A 19,860-nucleotide genomic window follows, 5' to 3' on the forward strand; every position below is an offset into this window, starting at 1 on the left:
AACATTATCATCTGAACCTTTTCATAACAATGAGTTTGTCTTTACAAACCTATTTGCAATTGCCCAGCTTGTTTTCACTTCCAGAAATCCTTTCAGCTTAAAGCTCCTTAACAGCCGTCAACAGCTGCGCTAAAGCCGTTATAACTTTTAAAAGATGGAATAACAGTACATTATTATATTCACAGTACATTGTGTTATAATGTGGGCCGCTCACTATAATATCTAGCTTTGTTGCAACCACAGTCTTTTATGAATAGAAGTAAATAGTGCGTTTGTGGGGACTATTTTCAGCAAAGTATTATTACACATTTTGGTGCTCTATTGAATAATTCTGGCAGCAGGACTGTATGTGGCAAAATGACTGAAAATAAACGTGTGTGTGTGTGTGTATTCATGCTCGCTCAGAGCCATAGTGTTGCTCATTGATATTGCTCATGTGTTTTTAATAGTTTTTGGACAAAGATGCAGCTCTTTGGCAGAGAAATAAGCTGTAATCGGTTCTGACTGCACAGCCAACAGTTGTTAGGAGGATCAATGGTGGGAAATTGTCGGTAAATTAATGGGATTACTTTTTCAGTGACTCATAATGAGGGTTTGATTACATATTTTAAGTAAGACATATGTAATGGGCATTTATATTTCAAAGAGAGTTTTGTGTGTGTGTGTGTGTGTGGGTGTGTGTGTGGGTGTGTGTGGGTGTGTGTGTGTGTGTGTGTGTGTGTTTGAGGTGGGGGGTCGTCCAACTTACCATCCCTGTGAGTGTGCGTCTGTGTGTGTGATCTAAGTGTATTCAACAGCATGCCAGAGTAACTCATCTGCACTGTCCGTTGGCACCTGAGTCTCGGCTGACCAACTTCTCTGCACGCATAAAAATTAACCCACGCAAACACAACACACTTACTCCTACTTCACTCACACACTCACAAACACACACACGAATATTCCCATGAAACCCCCCCCCCCCTTCCTCACACATCCCTCCAACTCTCTCTCTCCCGCACACCCTCCCTCTTCTTTTCATCTCCCTCGCTTTTCCTCAATCCACCAGATGGCTGACCCATCTGCTCCCCCTCTTTCTCCCCTGCTCTCCACCTCCGTCTCTCCCCCGCTGCTCTGTGCTTCATGTGGTCCAGATCCAAATTCTCCACACACAGGACCCTGGGTTCCCTGCGATGCAGTGCGCTCGCTCGCCCCTCGCACTGATTGCGTGTGTTTGTGCACATCAGTTCCAATGCCAGTTTCTATGGCCACATTTTAAAGCCATTTCTGATAAAGACTCTTATAGAAACTCATGTTTTTCTTCTTTGTGTGTGTATGTTTGTGTGTGTGTGTTTGTGTACACATCTGCTTAGGTAGCCAAATTTGTCTGTGTATGCAGCACACCCACCATCTGTTAGTTTACTTCTGCTTTCAGGGGTTGTTTGTCTAAATAAAGACTAAAAAGTGTTTTGCTCGTGTATAAAATGTTCATGTGATGTATGTGTCAGTATTGTTTTATCTACAGAAGCAGCTACACCCAACTTTGCTTGGCCATAACTTAAAGGAATAGTTTGACATTTTTAAAAATGAACACATTCACTCTCTTGCCAAGAATAAGATGAGATGAGTGAGACACCATCATATCTGTCAGCGTCAAAAGGAAGCATCCAGCAGCTTCTTAGCTTAGCTTGGCATCAAACCTGAACGCAAGGAAGCCCATCACTTTCCTAAGGTGACAGGTGAGAGTCAATGGAAGTGCTATGTAAAATCATAACTTTTTTAAATGACTACAGCAGTTTATATCCTGTTCCCTTCAAGGTTTTTAGTGGTTGAAGGCAAAGTTGAAGAGGCGACTTTTTAGGGATTTCTTGAAGGTGGAGAGTGGAAGGCAGTCTCTGGTATTCTTTGGGAGAGAGTTCCAGAAAGTGGGAGCGACGATGGAGAACGCCCTCTCCCCCCAGGACCGATGGTTGGTTCTGCATTCTCGTCAGCAGACCTGAGATCGCGAGTGGGAGTGTGTCGGTGGAGGAGCTCAGACAGGTGGGGGGAGCCGGGTAATGGAGGGCTTTATAGGTGATAATGAGGAGTTTGAAGTGGATACGCTGGGGGATGGGCAATGTTTCTCAGATGGAAAAAGGCTGTTATAGTGATGTGTTGGATAATTGGTCAAAGGAGAGGGTTTGATCAAAGACAACACCAAGGTTACGGGTTTGGGGGGAAGGGAGCGCGTTGGAGCCATCAATGAAGAGAGAGAAGTTATGGCTGGATTTGATGAGGGATTTGGGACCGACTATTGGAAGACTTCTGAATTGTCGCAGTTAAGTTTGAGAAAGTTGGCTTGAGACAGGATTTTATTTCAATGATGCAGTCAGCGAGGACTGAGTGAGTGAGTGAAGATGTGGATGTCATCAGCAAAGCAGTGAAACTGAAGCATGGCAGCAGATTATGTGGCCGAGGAGGGAGCATGTGCAGGATGAAGAAGAGGGGTCCAAGAACTGAACCTTGGGGAACACCTTGGGAGAGAGGAGCAGGGAGTTTTTAATGCTAATGAGCCAGTAGAGTGCAATGTCAAACATTGTCAGTAAACACTCCAAGAAAGCAACTAATTGCATTTTACAACACAAAAAACTATAACTTTAAAGTGAATTTATTTGTGTTGCATCATGGGTTTAATATGTTTAGTTATGAATACGTTTGCTAACATTGCACTCAAGCTCATCGAGGTATGGATGAGCAGCGAAATCACTAAAAGTTTGTCCAAAAAGAAATCAGGTGATCAGACAAGGATTGAACATCATTAGCTACCTTTTTTTTTGTAAGAAAAGCTCGACATAAGCGTACACAATAATCCGTCACAGTAAAGCCATGCAGGCAAGTACAGTCGATCCATCAGCTTAAACAACAATATGGGAGTCATTTTGCTGCCCAGTTTTGTTTTCTCCTCAGAATAAATAAGGCTGAACTCAGTGGTTTGTTGAAGAAATGTATTTGATTGTGTCTTGCCTAAACTGAACCCTTAATTACAAAGGCACTTAAAGAATTTTTGAAGAGTTTGTTACATTTGTATAGCTTACCAAAAAAACGTTTTATTTTATTTTTCATGTGTAAAAACTTCCTTTAGCTAACGCAAGTGGTCTAGTCCCAAGGGAATAGCAGAGAAAGGTGGTTATACTATTAGCACAATAACACGACACTGCTCTTCTCTGCACACTCACAAAATCACTTTACAGGCTGTCCTTTTTGTGCTTCTGCAACTTCTTGAAATCACACACTGAGACACCAGTATTATACCATTGTGGAGTTCATGTAGAAATACGAAGCCAGAGTGACAGCAGATCTTTATTAAGGCGATGTTGCAGAATCGCAATCTCAAAAGAGCTATATGAACTCTTCACATCAGTAGTCAGACTGAACACATACATGATTTAAGGGGAAGGAAAGAAGTCGGACCTAAATATAATCTGTAACTGAATAAAAGTGCTGCTTTTGAGGAACACCTGAAGGTTTCCTTTCATTATGTAGCTTACACTCTCTCTCTCTCTTGTCATTCAAAGCTGCCTACTTCAACTTTAGCTTACATTCAATTTTGCTATTTTGAATAAGAAACCACAAACAATGATATTGAACACTCAAGGTGTGCACCATCTCAGAAAGTAATATAGAGCACAGTGCTGCAGGGCTGAAGCAGAGTCTGCCTGTCGGAGTCACCATGACCTTGCCTTTACAGATAGCAAAGACCCTGCCGAGACACATTTGACTGACAGGCGTGCACGCGGCAGACTCATACAAACACAGTGATTGACGCACAAACATGCAGGCACACATACACTAAGCCCACATGCGGATGAACAGGCACAAACACATGTAAGCACACACAGACGAGCAATGAGAGAAATTCAGGCGCCGGGGGAGATAAACAGCACAAGCCCGAGGAGGGGAGTGATTGCTTCAGACACATGTGGCAAGAGTCAAACGGGAGAATAACAGAGAGGGAGAAAAATGGCAAAGCACACAGTCTGACAGGCGTGCTGGACAATCACACAGATGGGATTTAGTGACAGACAGATACACGGTCCGGCAGGAAGACAGGTGTTTTACTATGCAAGCCCCTGCTGCCTTAAATCGACATGCATCTCCTCGCAGCATATGCGAGGAGATGGCGGGAAAATGAAAAACAAACAGAATTTTGACATTTTCAAAAAACCACATACACCTACATAACCTTCACCAGCACAAAGCATGCCTGTGTGTGTGTGTGTGTATGTGTGTGTGTGTGTTTGTTAGATGTGTAGACGGTGATATTTGGTTTAGAGATAGAAGCACTGTGTCATAAATGTGATCACAGTCTTCTGAGGAAGAGCTTTGGGAAAAGAGAGTGCAGCTGCAGGACCCTTCAAGGAGCTTCTGTTTGTTCAAATAGTCAATAAAGGACAGAAAACAATATGCAATACATGCACAGGATAAGAATCATCCACGTCTTCATGTTTACATGGATGATGTGCACACATACTGTGTGTGTTTTGTGTTAGAGACACACCTGATAGAAGCAGACCACAGGTGTAGTGTGACAATGCAGAGGATGGAGGAATTGGGAGAAAGGGAGTGAACAAGGAGGTCACAGGGGTAGGGGGGAGTGTGGGGAGTGGAGAGTGGGGGAGGGCCTGGGGGGGGGGATGCTGCAGGCACCAGGCCAACTGTATTCAAGTGGAAGACCATCAGAAACCCCTCGTCCCCCCGACGGAGGAAATGAAACCACACGGAAAATAGGGAACGGCGGCCTTGATGCCGTCCACTTGTACTCACGCAGCATGCACAGATGCTACCCTGCACACTCGCACAAACCTCCAGATACAAACAAATTAGAGAAACCACTACTGGCAAAGACAAGGGAGCGAAATGCATCCCACGTTTACAAGCATCAAATGGCTCTGCAGTGTGACACCAACTCGTCCTCGTTGCTCGGGCTAATGCCTGGGGTCTTTGGCAGCAGACGGCAGAGAGATGAAGGGAGGAAGAAGACGAGGAGGAACGTTTGGGATTATGCAGCCTCACACACACAGGTCAGACCTCCTGCCCTCTGCTGTCATATGCTGCTTTAACCCTTCATTAATCCCTCGCAGTGCATTTAAACCCCTGATATTCTGTGGCTGGCAAAGAGGCGCAGCATTTCTCTCCAGAAAATTCCCCTGCAGAGACCACCAGAGCCAATTAGGCAAGATGAAAGCCCACGCAAGAGCGAGGCGGCCAGATCACAGGCGGAGAGAAGAAATTATCAAGACTCAGGTGAGATGCAGAACAAGAAAAACAAACAAATGTAATTTAGGGCAGCAAATTATTGTGATATTTTTTTACAGATTGAGGGGAGGGACCGAGAATGAGATTCAGAGTGAGCTCGGAACTTTTTCATCTTTCATTCCTCCTTTTTTCACAAGGCGCTTACATTTATTTATGGGACTGAGACAGGTTACAATAACAAGCAAAAGGTTAAGATAAAGAATGAGCACGTAAAAGTCATTGTACCTGCTTTGACAATGGATAATGGGCACGGTTCTGGAGAAATATATTATTAAAAGGAAAAAAAAAATAAAATAAAGAAGTGTTGGCACACTGTGAGGTGAGGAAAACATTTGAATGTTTTATGTTCTGGGACAGCGGCACCACAGCTTACTGAGAAGGAGACACTGTGTAAATACACCTGAACAGTTTTACAAGGTTGTGTTGAGGAACAACAATGTGCAGCAGCAGCAGCAAGACGAGGTAGTAAATATCAACAACAAGCAGCAGCAGACCCTCCCTGAGCAATAAGAAGCCCCGCCGCTGAATAGTTGGATGAAAGGTATCGTAGTAACAAGCACTGGTTTAGCACTGGATTAGAGGCAAAGCAAGACTTACTCTGATATTTGTTTTTGTCTTGTTTCTGAAGAACCCCATTAGCTTCTGCGTTAAACAGACTCTACTTGTCTTTATTGACTATATTTCATTATGAAAAGACATGACATAACCAATGTAACACACAATATACAACACAAAGTCAAAAACTGTCTGACACATAGCAGGTAAATATAGTCATATATATTTATATATTCTCCACTTCAACAGTTAAGGAAAGAAAAAAAGAAAAATATCCAGCATCTAGATCACAAAAAAGAAAAATAATAACATAGAAATCATCCTATTCAGTGTCTGGTGTAAATAAATATAATCTGAACTTTTTGTGAAAAACATCTAGTATTACTTTCTGGTTGTGATGATTTCCATGCTGCTATTGCTCAATAATGCCTGGTTTCTTTGCTTGAGATATTCTTTCAGTCCTTTATCCAACCATGGAGCTCCAACATTTCTCACAGCTTGCCTTTTAAGAGGGACATGGTCATCAATGATTGGCATTAACACAAATGTAAAAACCTCCAAGGCCTGATCAGGATCTTTCTCGACCAAGACTGGTCGATGGTTTTACCTTGACCAGTTAATATTTCTTACTTCTTCATAGAAATCTTTTTCCTTAAAGTATTTAAATGTCCTCATTAAAATCACTCTCTGATCTGGTTTTAGAACTTAAGTCGTCCTTTTGATTGCATTCAAATTATGATCACTGCAGCCTACAGGAACCGAGGCTGCTTTTGAGCATATTTCAGACACATTTGTACTAATTAAATCGATACATGTTGCGGATGTTTTCAGCTTTACAGCATATTCATGTTGGCTTTATAATTACTTGTGACAAGTTGTATATTTGCAACTGAAAGCAACTTTTTTCTTAATGTACATTACTTCAAATTCCAATTAATTTTGCATTTGGTGGTCAACAGCACCCAATTAAGACTGGACTGAGAAAAGGCAGATGGACCTGTAGCCAGATAACTTTAACTCTTGTCTTCAATCACTCTGAGCTCTTTCTGGTATTTCGTTCTGACCATAAAATGCTACTCCACTTGCATTTATATCTTGTCTATAATATTATAATCACCTATGTTCAATAAAGAGCTGATATGATTGAACAAGACAAAAAAGGAGTGAAACAGCAGAGCTGGTGTGGAGAAAAACAGATGGTAGCAGGAACATCGCACACACAGCAAGAATTTAAACATCTGGTAAAGACCACATTGCTGTCGGAAAAGAAAGCCCACTATAGGATATATGTCCAGACAAAATGCTACAGCAACTTTCATAGTTGTTTTGTCATAAAGCTTACCCAGGTTGAGACTTATTGCTTTTCAGGAATAAGTCTCGATGAACAACCTTCGTCTTTGCTCTTCTGCTGTCTACAGAGGCCTCAGTTGGTGGAGTAATTGGTATCTCTGTGCCTTCTGTGATGGATTTCCAGCTGTATTATAGGTACATGTCAGTGTAAAATGGTGAGTCCAGACACAAGGCTGTTCTCTCACTCTGAGGGACTGACATTCGGATTTCATATATACCTTTGATGTTACAAAGAGCTTGAAAGATTTCCATCATGTCTCGGTTTGGCCTCACAACAGAAACAAGACATACACCAGTAGAGCTCATTCTAAAAGGATCAAAGGACATAGAAATCTGGCAAAGGTTTGACTTGTCATGGCAGGGGTCCTAGTAGTGACACTAATCACATTAATGTCGGCCCCTTTTTAGTTTAAGTGTCCCAGTAAGACACTGGCAGTGAGTGGCATTAAGTGGCAACCTCCAAAGCAGAAAATGAAGTCAACGAGTTCAAGTGCCAAAGGCTGCAGCTCAATGAATGGCCATTTGATGCTGACTGTAAGAGTTTGTCAACCCCCATCGAGGCCAATATTAAATATTCCTTACAGAAAAATGTAATCCATGCACAGACCAGTACACAAAAAGGGTTTTTTTCTATGCTGCTAATTTCCTAATTGTAACAAATGTGGAGGTGGAGTGTTTTTTTAAGCTACATTAGCTTTTTAAGTTTAATCAGTACCTCAAATTATGCATAACTAGAGGTGGCTTTTCATGCACTCGTGGCTTGCTCTCGATTTCTTTACAAATCACTTGTTGTCAAAGATGTCTGTGATGCAGATTTTGGATGAGCAAAATTATTTTATTTTTCATATAGCAAGCCCATCTCAGCTGTCATTGGGAATGAGGCAGGGTACATCATGGATTAGGAGTTACCACTTAACCATGACTAGTTTGTTTCTGGACCAAAAAACATTCCTGCGGCAATGCGCTGATCACTGCAACACCATGCAGACCTTATTTCAACCACAAGTTACAATTCTTAGAACGGTATTAGCGTTTGTGTGCTATAAGATATGCATGTGTGGATGTAACCGCATTCATTTGGCTGGTTCAATAAACCCCTCGACTCTGCGTTGTGTAAAAAGTAAGGAGCGGGAGGCTTGCTGGTCTTTTCACGTGGCTATTTATTATCACGGCAAGTCCGTCATGGCACGTCTCTCCAAAATGGTTACAAGTTTATAAAAACATTTGTACAAAAATATAATGTACCTGAACGGGAACAGAATAAATGCTGGTCATTCGTTTGGCTCGCACACAGACAGCACACTATAAAACAAAATCAACACGAGGCGAGTTAGCTAGCTCGTTGCCATGGTAACTCGACATCTCAAAGAAAATACTTTTAACAAACAATAATCTAATCAAAAAAATATACATACACATCTTATTACACTTTTATGAAACCCTAAGTGCTACTAACGACCTTAATGCAAAATATGTTTACATTGTGCTGCACACAGCCACTTACCATGGCACGTCTCTCCAAAATGGTGCCTGCTACGGTTACCGCTGTGCATTTATACTGCACCTGAGAGAGGGCGCTATTGAGCCAATAATAACAAAAAAATAAACAATCACACAAGCAAGTGGAATAACAATAAAAACTCCGTTACATTCCCCCCTGCTAAATTCCACTTGCAAAATAAAAAAAATGACCATCAAAAACACCAGGTACATATATTCAACTCAAAACCCACACAACCATTATTCCACACATGTCTGGCTCCCAGATGCTGTCCACATAGTGAGATTCTTAAACTAAAATTCACAGTCAAAATACCCAGTAAAAAAAACTACTCTCCAACGAGTCAGTGGAAGAAGAAGTTGGCCAGACCTCATCAACACACACAGGGAATAATATGCCTGTAACATATTACATAAACATAATGACTGCAAACTGTACCCCACACAAAAATCAACATCGAGAGACATGATGTAAAACCCACCACACACAGACAGGAGCATGGAAATAGAACAAAAACATTACCCCTAAGAAAGAGAAAAAAAAAAACCTTCACAAATGAGATAAACCACCCCCTATCCTACAGATAAAGCAGCTCTAATCCCTAGTCACTGTTTTCTGTTGCATGATCTCAATCAACCTAGAAACCGGTTTAAACAACCTCCCCGCTCTGGACCTAAAATGACCGCTAACTCCCCCATTCCCCGCTGTAGCTACCGAACAATGTGAAGCAGCGTCAGATAAACTTCGGGTCTCAATGCATGCAAGGGAGTCTAAAGAGTCAGTAACAACGGTCGGTCTGAGCACAGAATCAGTCGGACAACCACTTTGTGTCAGTGGTGCACCGTTAGACGAAACGGTTCGTAAAGATCCATGAGACTGCTCAACATCATGCGTCTCAAGGTCGGTGATGGACCCGAGAAAGATGGGAGGCACATCAGGCTGGTGGACAGTCACAGTTTCCCCAGGACGAGTAGACACCTCCACATCTGCCTGACTGGAGACTTCAGATGGAATGATGGACACCCACATCCTGGTCCTATACTCCACAGAGTCCACAGAAACACCAGTAACATCCTCAGGTCCCTCAGCTGTGTCAGCAGAACTTGACAGTGACGAAACGTCCATGTCGCACTGAGGCGCAATGTCAGGAAAAGGCAGGAAATTTACTGGCATAATGAGGTTACGATGGACAACCTTCTCCTGACCAGTAGAGGTATGTTGGATCTTGAAGGTGTGGCTCTCGGCATGTTTTCCAATCACAACATAGATGGCATCCTCCCAGCGGTCTGCAACCTTTCTTTTACCACGCTCCCCTTTGTTCGACAGCAACACACGATCGCCGACTTCCACAGGAGCTCCACGAACCTTTCTGTTGTAGAGGTCAGTGTGCCGCTGCAACTGTTTGGAGGCTGTAGCCTGAGCAATGGCCATGGCATCCATTAAATCCTTGCGCAGAGACAAGACATATCGGTCGTAGTCCGCAACCTCAGGGTTGTCAAGGACTGATCTGAAGATGGTGTCCACAGGAAGTCTCGGCACTCTGCCAAACATCAACAGAAAAGGTGCATAGCCGGTAGTTTCATGAACTGTACAGTTGTATGCAAATGTGAGAGACTTGAGCGCTGCAGGCCACCTTTGCTTTGCTCTGCGAGGAAGAGCACGGATCATGTTGCCCAAAGTCCGGTTCATACGCTCACAAGAGCCATTACCCATTGGGTGATAAGGCGTCGTATGGGACTTTTGTACACCTGCCACACTCAGCAACTCAGCAATCAAAGCACTCTCGAAATTCTTCCCCTGGTCTGAATGCAAGCGCTTGGGAAATCCGTAGATTGAGAAATAGTTATGCCACAGTTGATGTGCAACAGCTTTTGCAGTCTGATTCGGACACAAGAAAGCTTGAGCCATCTTCGTGAAATGATCCGTGATGACAAGCACATCCAAAGACCTATTGTCAGAGTCCTCAGCCGTCCAGAAATCGATACATACAAGCTCAAGGGGCTCCGATGTTCTGATGTTTTCCAATGGTGCTCTGGCTTCAGGTTCAGGTGATTTGCTCACGACACAACGTCGGCAACACTTCACATACTCTGCCACGTCCTTACTCAGTCCCAGCCAGTGGAATCTCTGTTTTGCAAGATACAGTGTACGTCGTTGCCCCTGGTGGCCGGCTTCATCATGGACACCACTCAACACCTTGGAGCGCAGCGAAGATGGAACGACGTACAAGTAAGACTTGTTTCTAGTCACAGTGTTCTTTACCACACGATACAACACACCATTCCTTATTGTGAGTTTGTCCCAACCTTTCAACAGCTTGATGGCCTCAATCGGCTCATTAGCACGTTCCCTCCTTGACGGTCTACGTCCTCTCTCCACATAGAACAACACTCGTCCAAGAACACCGTCCTTCCGCTGCTCTTCCGCCAAAACATCCACTGAGAGCACACCAGCGCTGGCACATTCAGATGTCAAGACAGACTGAGAAAACTGAGGTAACAAGAGAGCATGGGGACAAACACTGGAGTCTTGCTGGCGACAGGCCTGGAGAACAGCTGCTACCTCCTGTGAAGACAAAACACCTGCCCGAGCAACCACTGCAGACTGAGAGGCAACAGCCTGGCACTCCTCAGTTGGTCTGTCAATTGGTTGCACAGACCAACGGAAAGCCTCCTGTACCCCGTCAGTGCACACCGCAGCAGCTTCGGCCAGCAAGTCTGCATAAGGCACTCTAGTTAGTCGATGTGAAGCGCTGGTCTGCACAAAGGGTTCCCTGCTCAAAGCGTCAGCAACCACATTCTTGGGTCCAGGTATGTACTTGATGCCAAACTGGAAGGGAGCCAACTTAGCAATCCACCGCTGCTCGCATGCATCCATTCTAGCCTTAGACAGTATATATGTCAGGGGATTGTTATCTGTCCAGACCGTAAAATGATGACCCCTAAGCCAATGATGAAACTTATCACACACTGCCCACTTTAAGGCGAAAAACTCTAACCTATGTGCAGGATATCTGGACTGTGCGTAACTGAGCGACTTACTAGCGAAGGCAATCGGTCTGGCAGTCGACCCTCCAGCAGGAACCTGTGACAGCACAGCACCTAGACCATTACTTGACGCATCCACCGACAACAGAAAGGGCTCGTTGAAGTCTGGGTGAGCTAAGGGGACTTGTTCCAACAAGGCTAATTTCAACAGCTGGAAAGCCTGTCTGCATTCATCTGTCCAATCAGACGCACTGAGCTTCCTCTGAACTTGGCGATGCTTTCTACCTGACCCACGAGGACGTTTGTTCCCTGAAGTGAGCCCGAACAAAGGTTTAGCTACAGAAGAACAGTTCTCGATGAATTGTTGGTAGAAAACTACCATGCCAAGGAAGGACCGGATCTTTCTCGGAGAAGGAATGTCTGTGCCTTGCTCCATAAGGTCGGCTTCAGTCAAGGAGGTGATGGCCGCCACCTTATCCGGATCAGTCTTTATTCCATCAGCACTAACAACATGCCCAAGGAATCTCACAGATCTCTGCAGGAAGTGACACTTTTTCGGGGCCAACTTGAGGTTATGAGCTTTGAGTCGATGAAAGACCATCTCCAGCCGTTCCAGAGCCAACTCTTCTGTGGGGGCAAACACCAGCACATCATCCAGATAGCACAGCAAACTGAGAAAGTTCTGGTCTCCAAAGATCCCCAGCATCATCCTCATAAAGGTCGCAGGGCTATTGCATAACCCTTGGGGCATCCGATTGTATTCATACAATCCAAAAGGCGACGTAAAAGCGGTGTACTTCCGGTCATCTTCGTGCACCTCCACGTTGTAGTAACCGGAAGTGAGGTCCATTGTCGAGAAGAAGGCGTTGCCTCCCAGGGCAGCCAAAGCATCAGCCGGATGAGGGAGTGGGTGAGCACCCTTGATTGTTCGTGCATTGAGCCAGCGAAAGTCATTGCAGATACGCATATCACCAGACTTCTTCCAAACCAACACCAAGGGTGATGCAAACTCACTGCTGGATTTCCTGATTATTTCTCTTTCCTCTATTTCATCCAACACTTGTCTGAGTCTTTCATACTGAGTCGGTGGCACTCGTCGACATGGCAGCCGAAAAGGTTTGTCATCCACAACCCTGATACGATGCAAATGGCCTGTAACTTTGCCACAATCCAACTTCGCCCTTGAGAAGACTGACTGAAACTTGGCAACAAGATTCACCAACCTCTCCTTGCAGGCAGGAGAAACTGCACAATCATCAATGTTAATGTCAGACAACCCTAAATCATCCAGAATTGAATGAAGGGGATCAATAGAACAACTAGGCTTTATCTGCGGTGGGTGGTCAGGCAGGCTGGACACATCCGTTGTTAGACTGTGGATCTCGTGGCCAGAAGCTGCGTCGCTCATCGACAATTGCACATTCTGTTGCACACCAGACCAGATGTCACCGTTGTCAATAGCTTCACTGAAGGCTTCCACTGCCACACATGAATACACATCAGCAAGTTTGGCATTTCGTCTCACTGTCACAGTTTTGTCAGACGGATTAATCACCTTCAGAGGCAACCAGCCATCCTCTCTTAGCAACGCTACAGTCCGTCCCACTATAACTGATCTTGGTCTTGCTCTCGAGCTTGTAGGCTCCAGCATGACTGTACTGCCAACTGTTGATGCACTCACTTGCTGCAGCTTGCCCCAGACCAGATGCTCAGTCATGGGTTCAAGCGTGACAGCTCTCTTCACTTTCACAGTGCCAATTTTATCAACAATGTCCACCGTCTGATCCACAACCTCAGTCATTAAACTCAACAGATGTTCCTCTGAACTGCTGTTTGCACCTGTTGTTGCAGAGCTGAAGCCCAAAAGACCCTTCTCCATCTTCAGATGCTTGGCCAGATACCTCATGAGATTGCTGCCGATAATGAAATCGTCACTTTGACCATCGACTACTAGTGTTGGCACAATTACTTGACAGCCATAAGCCTCCACTTCCAGGTCACACAAACCAGATGGCACCGTCTTTGAGCCACCACAACCAATTAGGACAACATCAGTTGGCTTCAAGGTTGGTGTCTTCAACACATCTCGCTGCAGTAATAGAGGCATCACACCAGAGCTCAGCGTGCAAGCCATTGAACCACTATCAAGCATAGCTCTGACTGTCACTTTCCCACCCAAGGATACATTCTCATAGAACAGTTCATCGTGTGGTTTCAATCTTTGAATGTTTTGGAGGACAGGTGTGCGTCCGAGCTCTCTCTCTTCACACACACTCTGGTAAACCGACTCCAAATCATCCTCATCAATCTCTGGGGGATCACATCCAGGCCTAACATTTGCCCCCTCCACATGCAGGCCATCTAGTTTCCCATTTGCTGAGCTGCAGGATTCAAGACCCCGTCCTTTGAGATCGTAGCTCTGGGACATCCAACACGAGTGTGACCAGGCGCATAGCAGACAAAGCACAGTCGATCGGACCTACAATGGTAATGAGTAGTGTGTCCAGTATCTCCACAAACGTCACAAGGCGAAAACACTCTTGCTTTAGCCTTTTGATCCTGATGAGGTCGTCCATCCACCCTTCTGAATGACCTTGTATGTTGTGGCTGCTGCTCCAGAACACGCTCCAGCCTGGCTACGAGTCGGTCGAGACGATCAGCAGAGGACTCAGTCTGACGCTCTGGAGGTGGGGCTGAAACAGGTGTTGCCTGGACAAACTCGTTAATGTCAGGTTTTGTTGTATGTTGCACACAGGAGCTCACTTCATGCTGCAGAGGAGTCATGGTCGTCATCACTCTCAACTGTGGAGTCTGTTTCCTGTCCCTGTTATGTTCAACTAGTCGTTCATGCACTTCAGCCACCGTCCATTGTTGTATTGGTTTGCATTTAAACATGAGCGACAACTCTTGGTCAGGACAATTACGTATGAACATGGTCGTCAAGTCACGTGACAGACTATCAAATGTCTTATTCTGTCTCCTCAGACAGTCCTCAGTCATCTCCATAGCTCTGTTTAACCTTAGCCAGTAATCAAAGGGGCATTCACCTGGGCCGGGCAACGTTGCATAGAAGTCAGCAAGGGGCATACCAGAGGAGACTGTGTCACTGAAGTGCTGCTTGAGTATTTCAAACACTGGGTCAGGCCCACCCGCTAAGGACAATGATGGCTTACTACGTATGCCCACCTTCACGACCTCGCGCGCCCTCCCCATGAGCTTACTCAGCACCTCCTCCGCCTGCACTGTCACTGGGATCCCCTTCTTCTTCATGTACGTCACCATCATAGCTTCCCACTCTCGAACTGCGTGAGCGTCATGTCCGTCCCCCTTAAAACTAACAGGTTCTTTGATCTCAGATCTGACTACAACGTTCAATAGCGACGAGTCCGCCACTGCATTCCCCGCAGTCCCACTAATACTAGGCCCCAACCCATAGCCTAAGCGTGACTCAATGGAAGATGCTATACTTTCACCTATAGAAAGTCCAATCTGGGCAGCCATGCCTGCCAAAAAGTTTTCATTTGTACTCCCTTCCTCTAATGTTGGCATTTGGGAGCCATTCTGGAAGGCCTCACCAGTCGTGTCATCAACAGTCACTAAATCCTCAAAAATAGGTTTAGGAGTAGAAGAATGGGGGGTAAACAAAACTCTGCTCCTACCCCTCCCAAATGCTGGTATTGGAGTAAAAGTAACCGACCCTCTCCCCCTACCAAACACATTACTACCCTCCATGACCTCGGAAGAATAAAACAAAACAAATCACTGCAAAAAAAATATAGTGACCAAAAGACAGGTGAAACTTGACAAAAAAAATCGAGAAAAAATAAATAAATAAATGCAATACAAAATCGAGCCAATAGCAGCTTAATTACAGAGACACTCTAAATTAACCACTAAACTCAGTAAGTGAATAAACTCAACACTTACTCTATTAAATATTCACCCATTCTACACCCTGCATAACACAGAGCGCACATTCATTAAACCAAACAAAATAAACAAACACCTTAGCGTCTCTACAGCCAAACCTGACTCAATACCACCATCTCCTGACCAAAGAAGGTAGGCGCAGGTCAGTTCACTGCCACTGTCACTCCGCGTCGACGGCTCTGTCGCGTGACGATCGAAATCCAGGTGATAGACGGAGCCCTCCCGCCGCGATGAAGTAGAAGCTCGGGTCACGGCACCAATGTAACCGCATTCATTTGGCTGGTTCAATAAACCCCTCGACTCTGCGTTGTGTAAAAAGTAAGGAGCGGGAGGCTTGCTGGTCTTTTCACGTGGCTATTTATTATCACGGCAAGTCCGTCATGGCACGTCTCTCCAAAATGGTTACAAGTTTATAAAAACATTTGTACAAAAATATAATGTACCTGAACGGGAACAGAATAAATGCTGGTCATTCGTTTGGCTCGCACACAGACAGCACACTATAAAACAAAATCAACACGAGGCGAGTTAGCTAGCTCGTTGCCATGGTAACTCGACATCTCAAAGAAAATACTTTTAACAAACAATAATCTAATCAAAAAAATATACATACACATCTTATTACACTTTTATGAAACCCTAAGTGCTACTAACGACCTTAATGCAAAATATGTTTACATTGTGCTGCACACAGCCACTTACCATGGCACGTCTCTCCAAAATGGTGCCTGCTACGGTTACCGCTGTGCATTTATACTGCACCTGAGAGAGGGCGCTATTGAGCCAATAATAACAAAAAAATAAACAATCACACAAGCAAGTGGAATAACAATAAAAACTCCGTTACATGGAGAAAGGTCTTTTAAGTAACTTGGTGGGCTTCACCTAAACTCTGTTGCTCAACAAGCAGCAACTTTGTTCCACACTTTAAGCCATGCCCACACACCTCTTTAGCACCACCCATTTATTATAGATATATGGGTGCAAACATGAATGTTATGAGCTACACTTGGGCACTACCTACTGTAATATATCAAAATATATGTTGTGGACAAAGGAAAATCAGACAAAAAGAACATTTTGAGTTTTCTCCAACAGGCAAAACTTGACCTACATGTACTTGGTTAGGCTTTTATAGTATGCTGACACAACTGGATTAAATCAAGCTATTAATTATGTTATAAGATACCCCTGTGCTTTTTTACTGAAATGACAACAGTCCCAGTCTGAAAGGTACGAGAAACAGTGAACATTATTTAGGGTAGTTTCCACATTAGAGTTGCTCTTATATATATATATTTAAAGTAAGATTTTATATATAAAATCTTACTTTTACACCAGCTCAATTTTTTTTAGGATTTTATAGAGGTTGCTTGTGTTGGTAATGGCTGAATGAATCATGATCATTTGAATTGCTCCCTGGGGACAAATAAAGTTTTTGAATTGAATTGATGTAGATTTGCAAAAAAACAAAAAACAAACAAAACAAAAAACTATAGTGTGTTTAAGGTAGAGTAGGTCATTTTCTCCAGATACACTTTTTAAGATTTTGGTTGAAATTGTCAGTCTCTCACAAGGTACCAATTTGATGATTCAGCCTTGCCTCCCTGACTCTATTCGTTCCCCTTGCATTCACTAGCCCACACTAAAAGCCTGTCACTGATGACAGAGTCAGTTTGTCTGTCAGTTTGTCATTGGCCGTTGAGTCATAAAAAAAAGGTCATGTTTTTTTCCATGTATGTTTGTAAAATGTAGTGTTTAGCTGCCGCTTAAAGAGACATGAGAGGGTGAGTTGAGGTCCGCTTCTTGAGCTTTAGCCTGTAAGTGAGGGGCGTGGCTTGTGAGGGAGCGCAGAGGGGAGGGGCTGGGTGTAGATGGAGCACTGAGTAAATGCTAGTTTTCCAAAATGACCGTGTTTCTTTCTGCAATGATTGGTTGACTCTTTTCTCTCCTTCATCATTCAGCAGCGGTAGAGAAATATATTCCTATAGTTGGTGGAGAACATACCAGAGCTGAAGAATAAATATTAGACATACATTCATCTGTGGTCAAAAATCACATGCAAAGTAATAATCACTTTGTTCCTCGTCTCCAATAAAGTGTTAATAATCCGCATGTTTGCTATTATCTTAGAGGTGATAAAATCAGTAATGTGTTTAAAACATGCTCTTACTGCTGCAAAGTGGCTAAACATATTAAATAAAAATGTATTCACGTGCTGATTTGTGTCATCACGTAAATTAATGATGCATACTTTCATTTATAAGCATGCATATATAACATTGTATTCATTATTTATTGTGCCGTTCAAGGACGCTAACATCTTACTGTAAAATGCACAAAGAAGAATTGGCTCACAAAAGGAAACTGTTAATGGTCAGTTTTTGCCAATGCTTATAATAATTTCAAACACAGATAGTTATATACACAGATCATATTTTAGAAAGACACTAAATAACTATACAAAGACTTTAGTTTGGTTTGTCTCTTGATTGTATTCCTCTTGATTAATCTTTTGATTGTATGGCTGTGTCTTCATGAGTTCATTTATTTGCCAGTGTTTGCTGGCTGAATGTGTTACGTGAGACATCCGCGTCACACAATGCATCACGAAGAGTGAACGAGTGAGGTTTACTGACTAGAACCCTCCTATATCGCACTGAAAGACAAACAATAAAAGCAGCAAATGAACAGCACGAAGACCTCCAGTAGTGTCTGGAGATACATGTATATTTAACATTTAGATATGCGTATATGGACTGGAAAGTCATATTGAAGTCCAAATCAAGTGAGAAGGGAATGGTGAATTTGTTTCTCTAACTCTGTTCAGTGTTTAGGCACCCTGCAGTGAAGGGTTAAAAATGGGCAGGAATTATCAATAAATTAAAGATAGATCAAAGATACTTGAGAATAACCCTAAACTTGGCTTTGGGTTTTTGAAAAGCTCATGTGAAGAATACTTTAAAATACGATCTGTTAAAGCAAGTCCACCAGCGAGAGGATTGTCTATTCTCATAAAGTATTAATGTGCTGCTGGTGATTAAAAACAAGCCGCCCTTTCATAACATTTTCTACACAGAGGTTTCACGTTGAGTAACACGTTTGACTATTAAAAGACAGCCAGAGGACTGAAAGTACTGCAGAATGCCATGAACACATACGTGAAATAAGATGTACTGCTTTGTCCAGAGGGGGGCGCCAAAATCAAAACAGCAAACATGAAAAGAAAAGTGGTTGTGTTTAATCAACACGTTCTTGCAAAGATACTGATTTCAGTCATTTGTTCCCTCGAAAATACCAAAAGGCTTTACTACTACATAATCTCAAGTTTCATTTCAACCAAGGACCCCTTAATGAACACTCTGACAGGTAGAGGAGGAAGACCTCATCAACAGTGTCACATGCTGAGGAGACATCTTTACTCTCCTTGGCATATGGTTGGCCACCCGTGCTCCAGGACACATCACTGTGTTAGCACAGTCTGTAATGGGCTTTCTCCAAGCATCCGCCATAACTTCAAAGTCACCTTTGTTGGAAATGAAAGTATTAAAGCTAATCAATCCAGTGTCTCCTTTAAAGAGACACTTGTTTAAAAAAAGTAAACATACATTTAGCTAGTGTTTGATTTTTTTAATGGTTATTGTATTGTTAAAAGCAAAAGCTGCAGCGAATACAAATAAATTACACACAAATGTGATCTGTGCTTACTTGTGTCAACTAAGTCAAACGGCTGCTTGTTAATGTTATAACATGCAACTCTCTCTCCGCTTTAAACAACCGTGTGGAACTGCCTTCATTACGCAATCATGTCCCACATTATGTCCATAAAATCCTAAAAATGTTCAAAGAAGTGTTTCCACCGATACACTACAGAAATGAACAAGAGACTGTTGAAGTAGGTGATGAAATATTCACGTTAGGGCTTCAAACATGATGAAATGTCCCTGTTGTTAAAGGCATAAAGAGTTGGATTTGTTGGTTTTGAATTGTAAACATGAAATTCAAAGTTGGCCCCCATCTCACCAAATGTTGACGGCCAAGAACATTCAAACACAGCATCATAACAACACACAGACAGAGGGAACGGTCTCAGTAGATACACAGAGACACTTGTAGTGGGTCATAAAGGATGATTGAAAGGGATTAGTACATTGTTTTTTAGGAAAAATCTAACTCATTCTGCCTCCAAGCAATATTCATGAGACTGCCGTCATTAATGAGACGACACAACACAAGATTTCATTTTATCTGTGGCTTTGTTTC

General features: G+C 43.3%; 1 long non-coding RNA gene across 1 annotated transcript; it reads right to left on the minus strand.

The window, feature by feature from the left end:
• Nucleotides 1-8,321: 8,321 nt before the first annotated feature.
• LOC306826618 lies at nt 8,322-16,440 on the minus strand. The gene is made up of 3 exons (XR_013779458.1): nt 16,004-16,440; nt 8,684-8,709; nt 8,322-8,481 (listed from the first exon to the last, which is right to left on the minus strand). It is a non-coding gene; the product is annotated as an uncharacterized lncRNA (long non-coding RNA).
• Between the last annotated feature and the right edge of the window lie 3,420 nt (nt 16,441-19,860).

The sequence above is a fragment of the Symphodus melops genome (assembly GCF_947650265.1).
Source record: "Symphodus melops genome assembly, chromosome: 7".
Classification (NCBI taxonomy): Eukaryota; Metazoa; Chordata; class Actinopteri; order Labriformes; family Labridae; genus Symphodus; species Symphodus melops.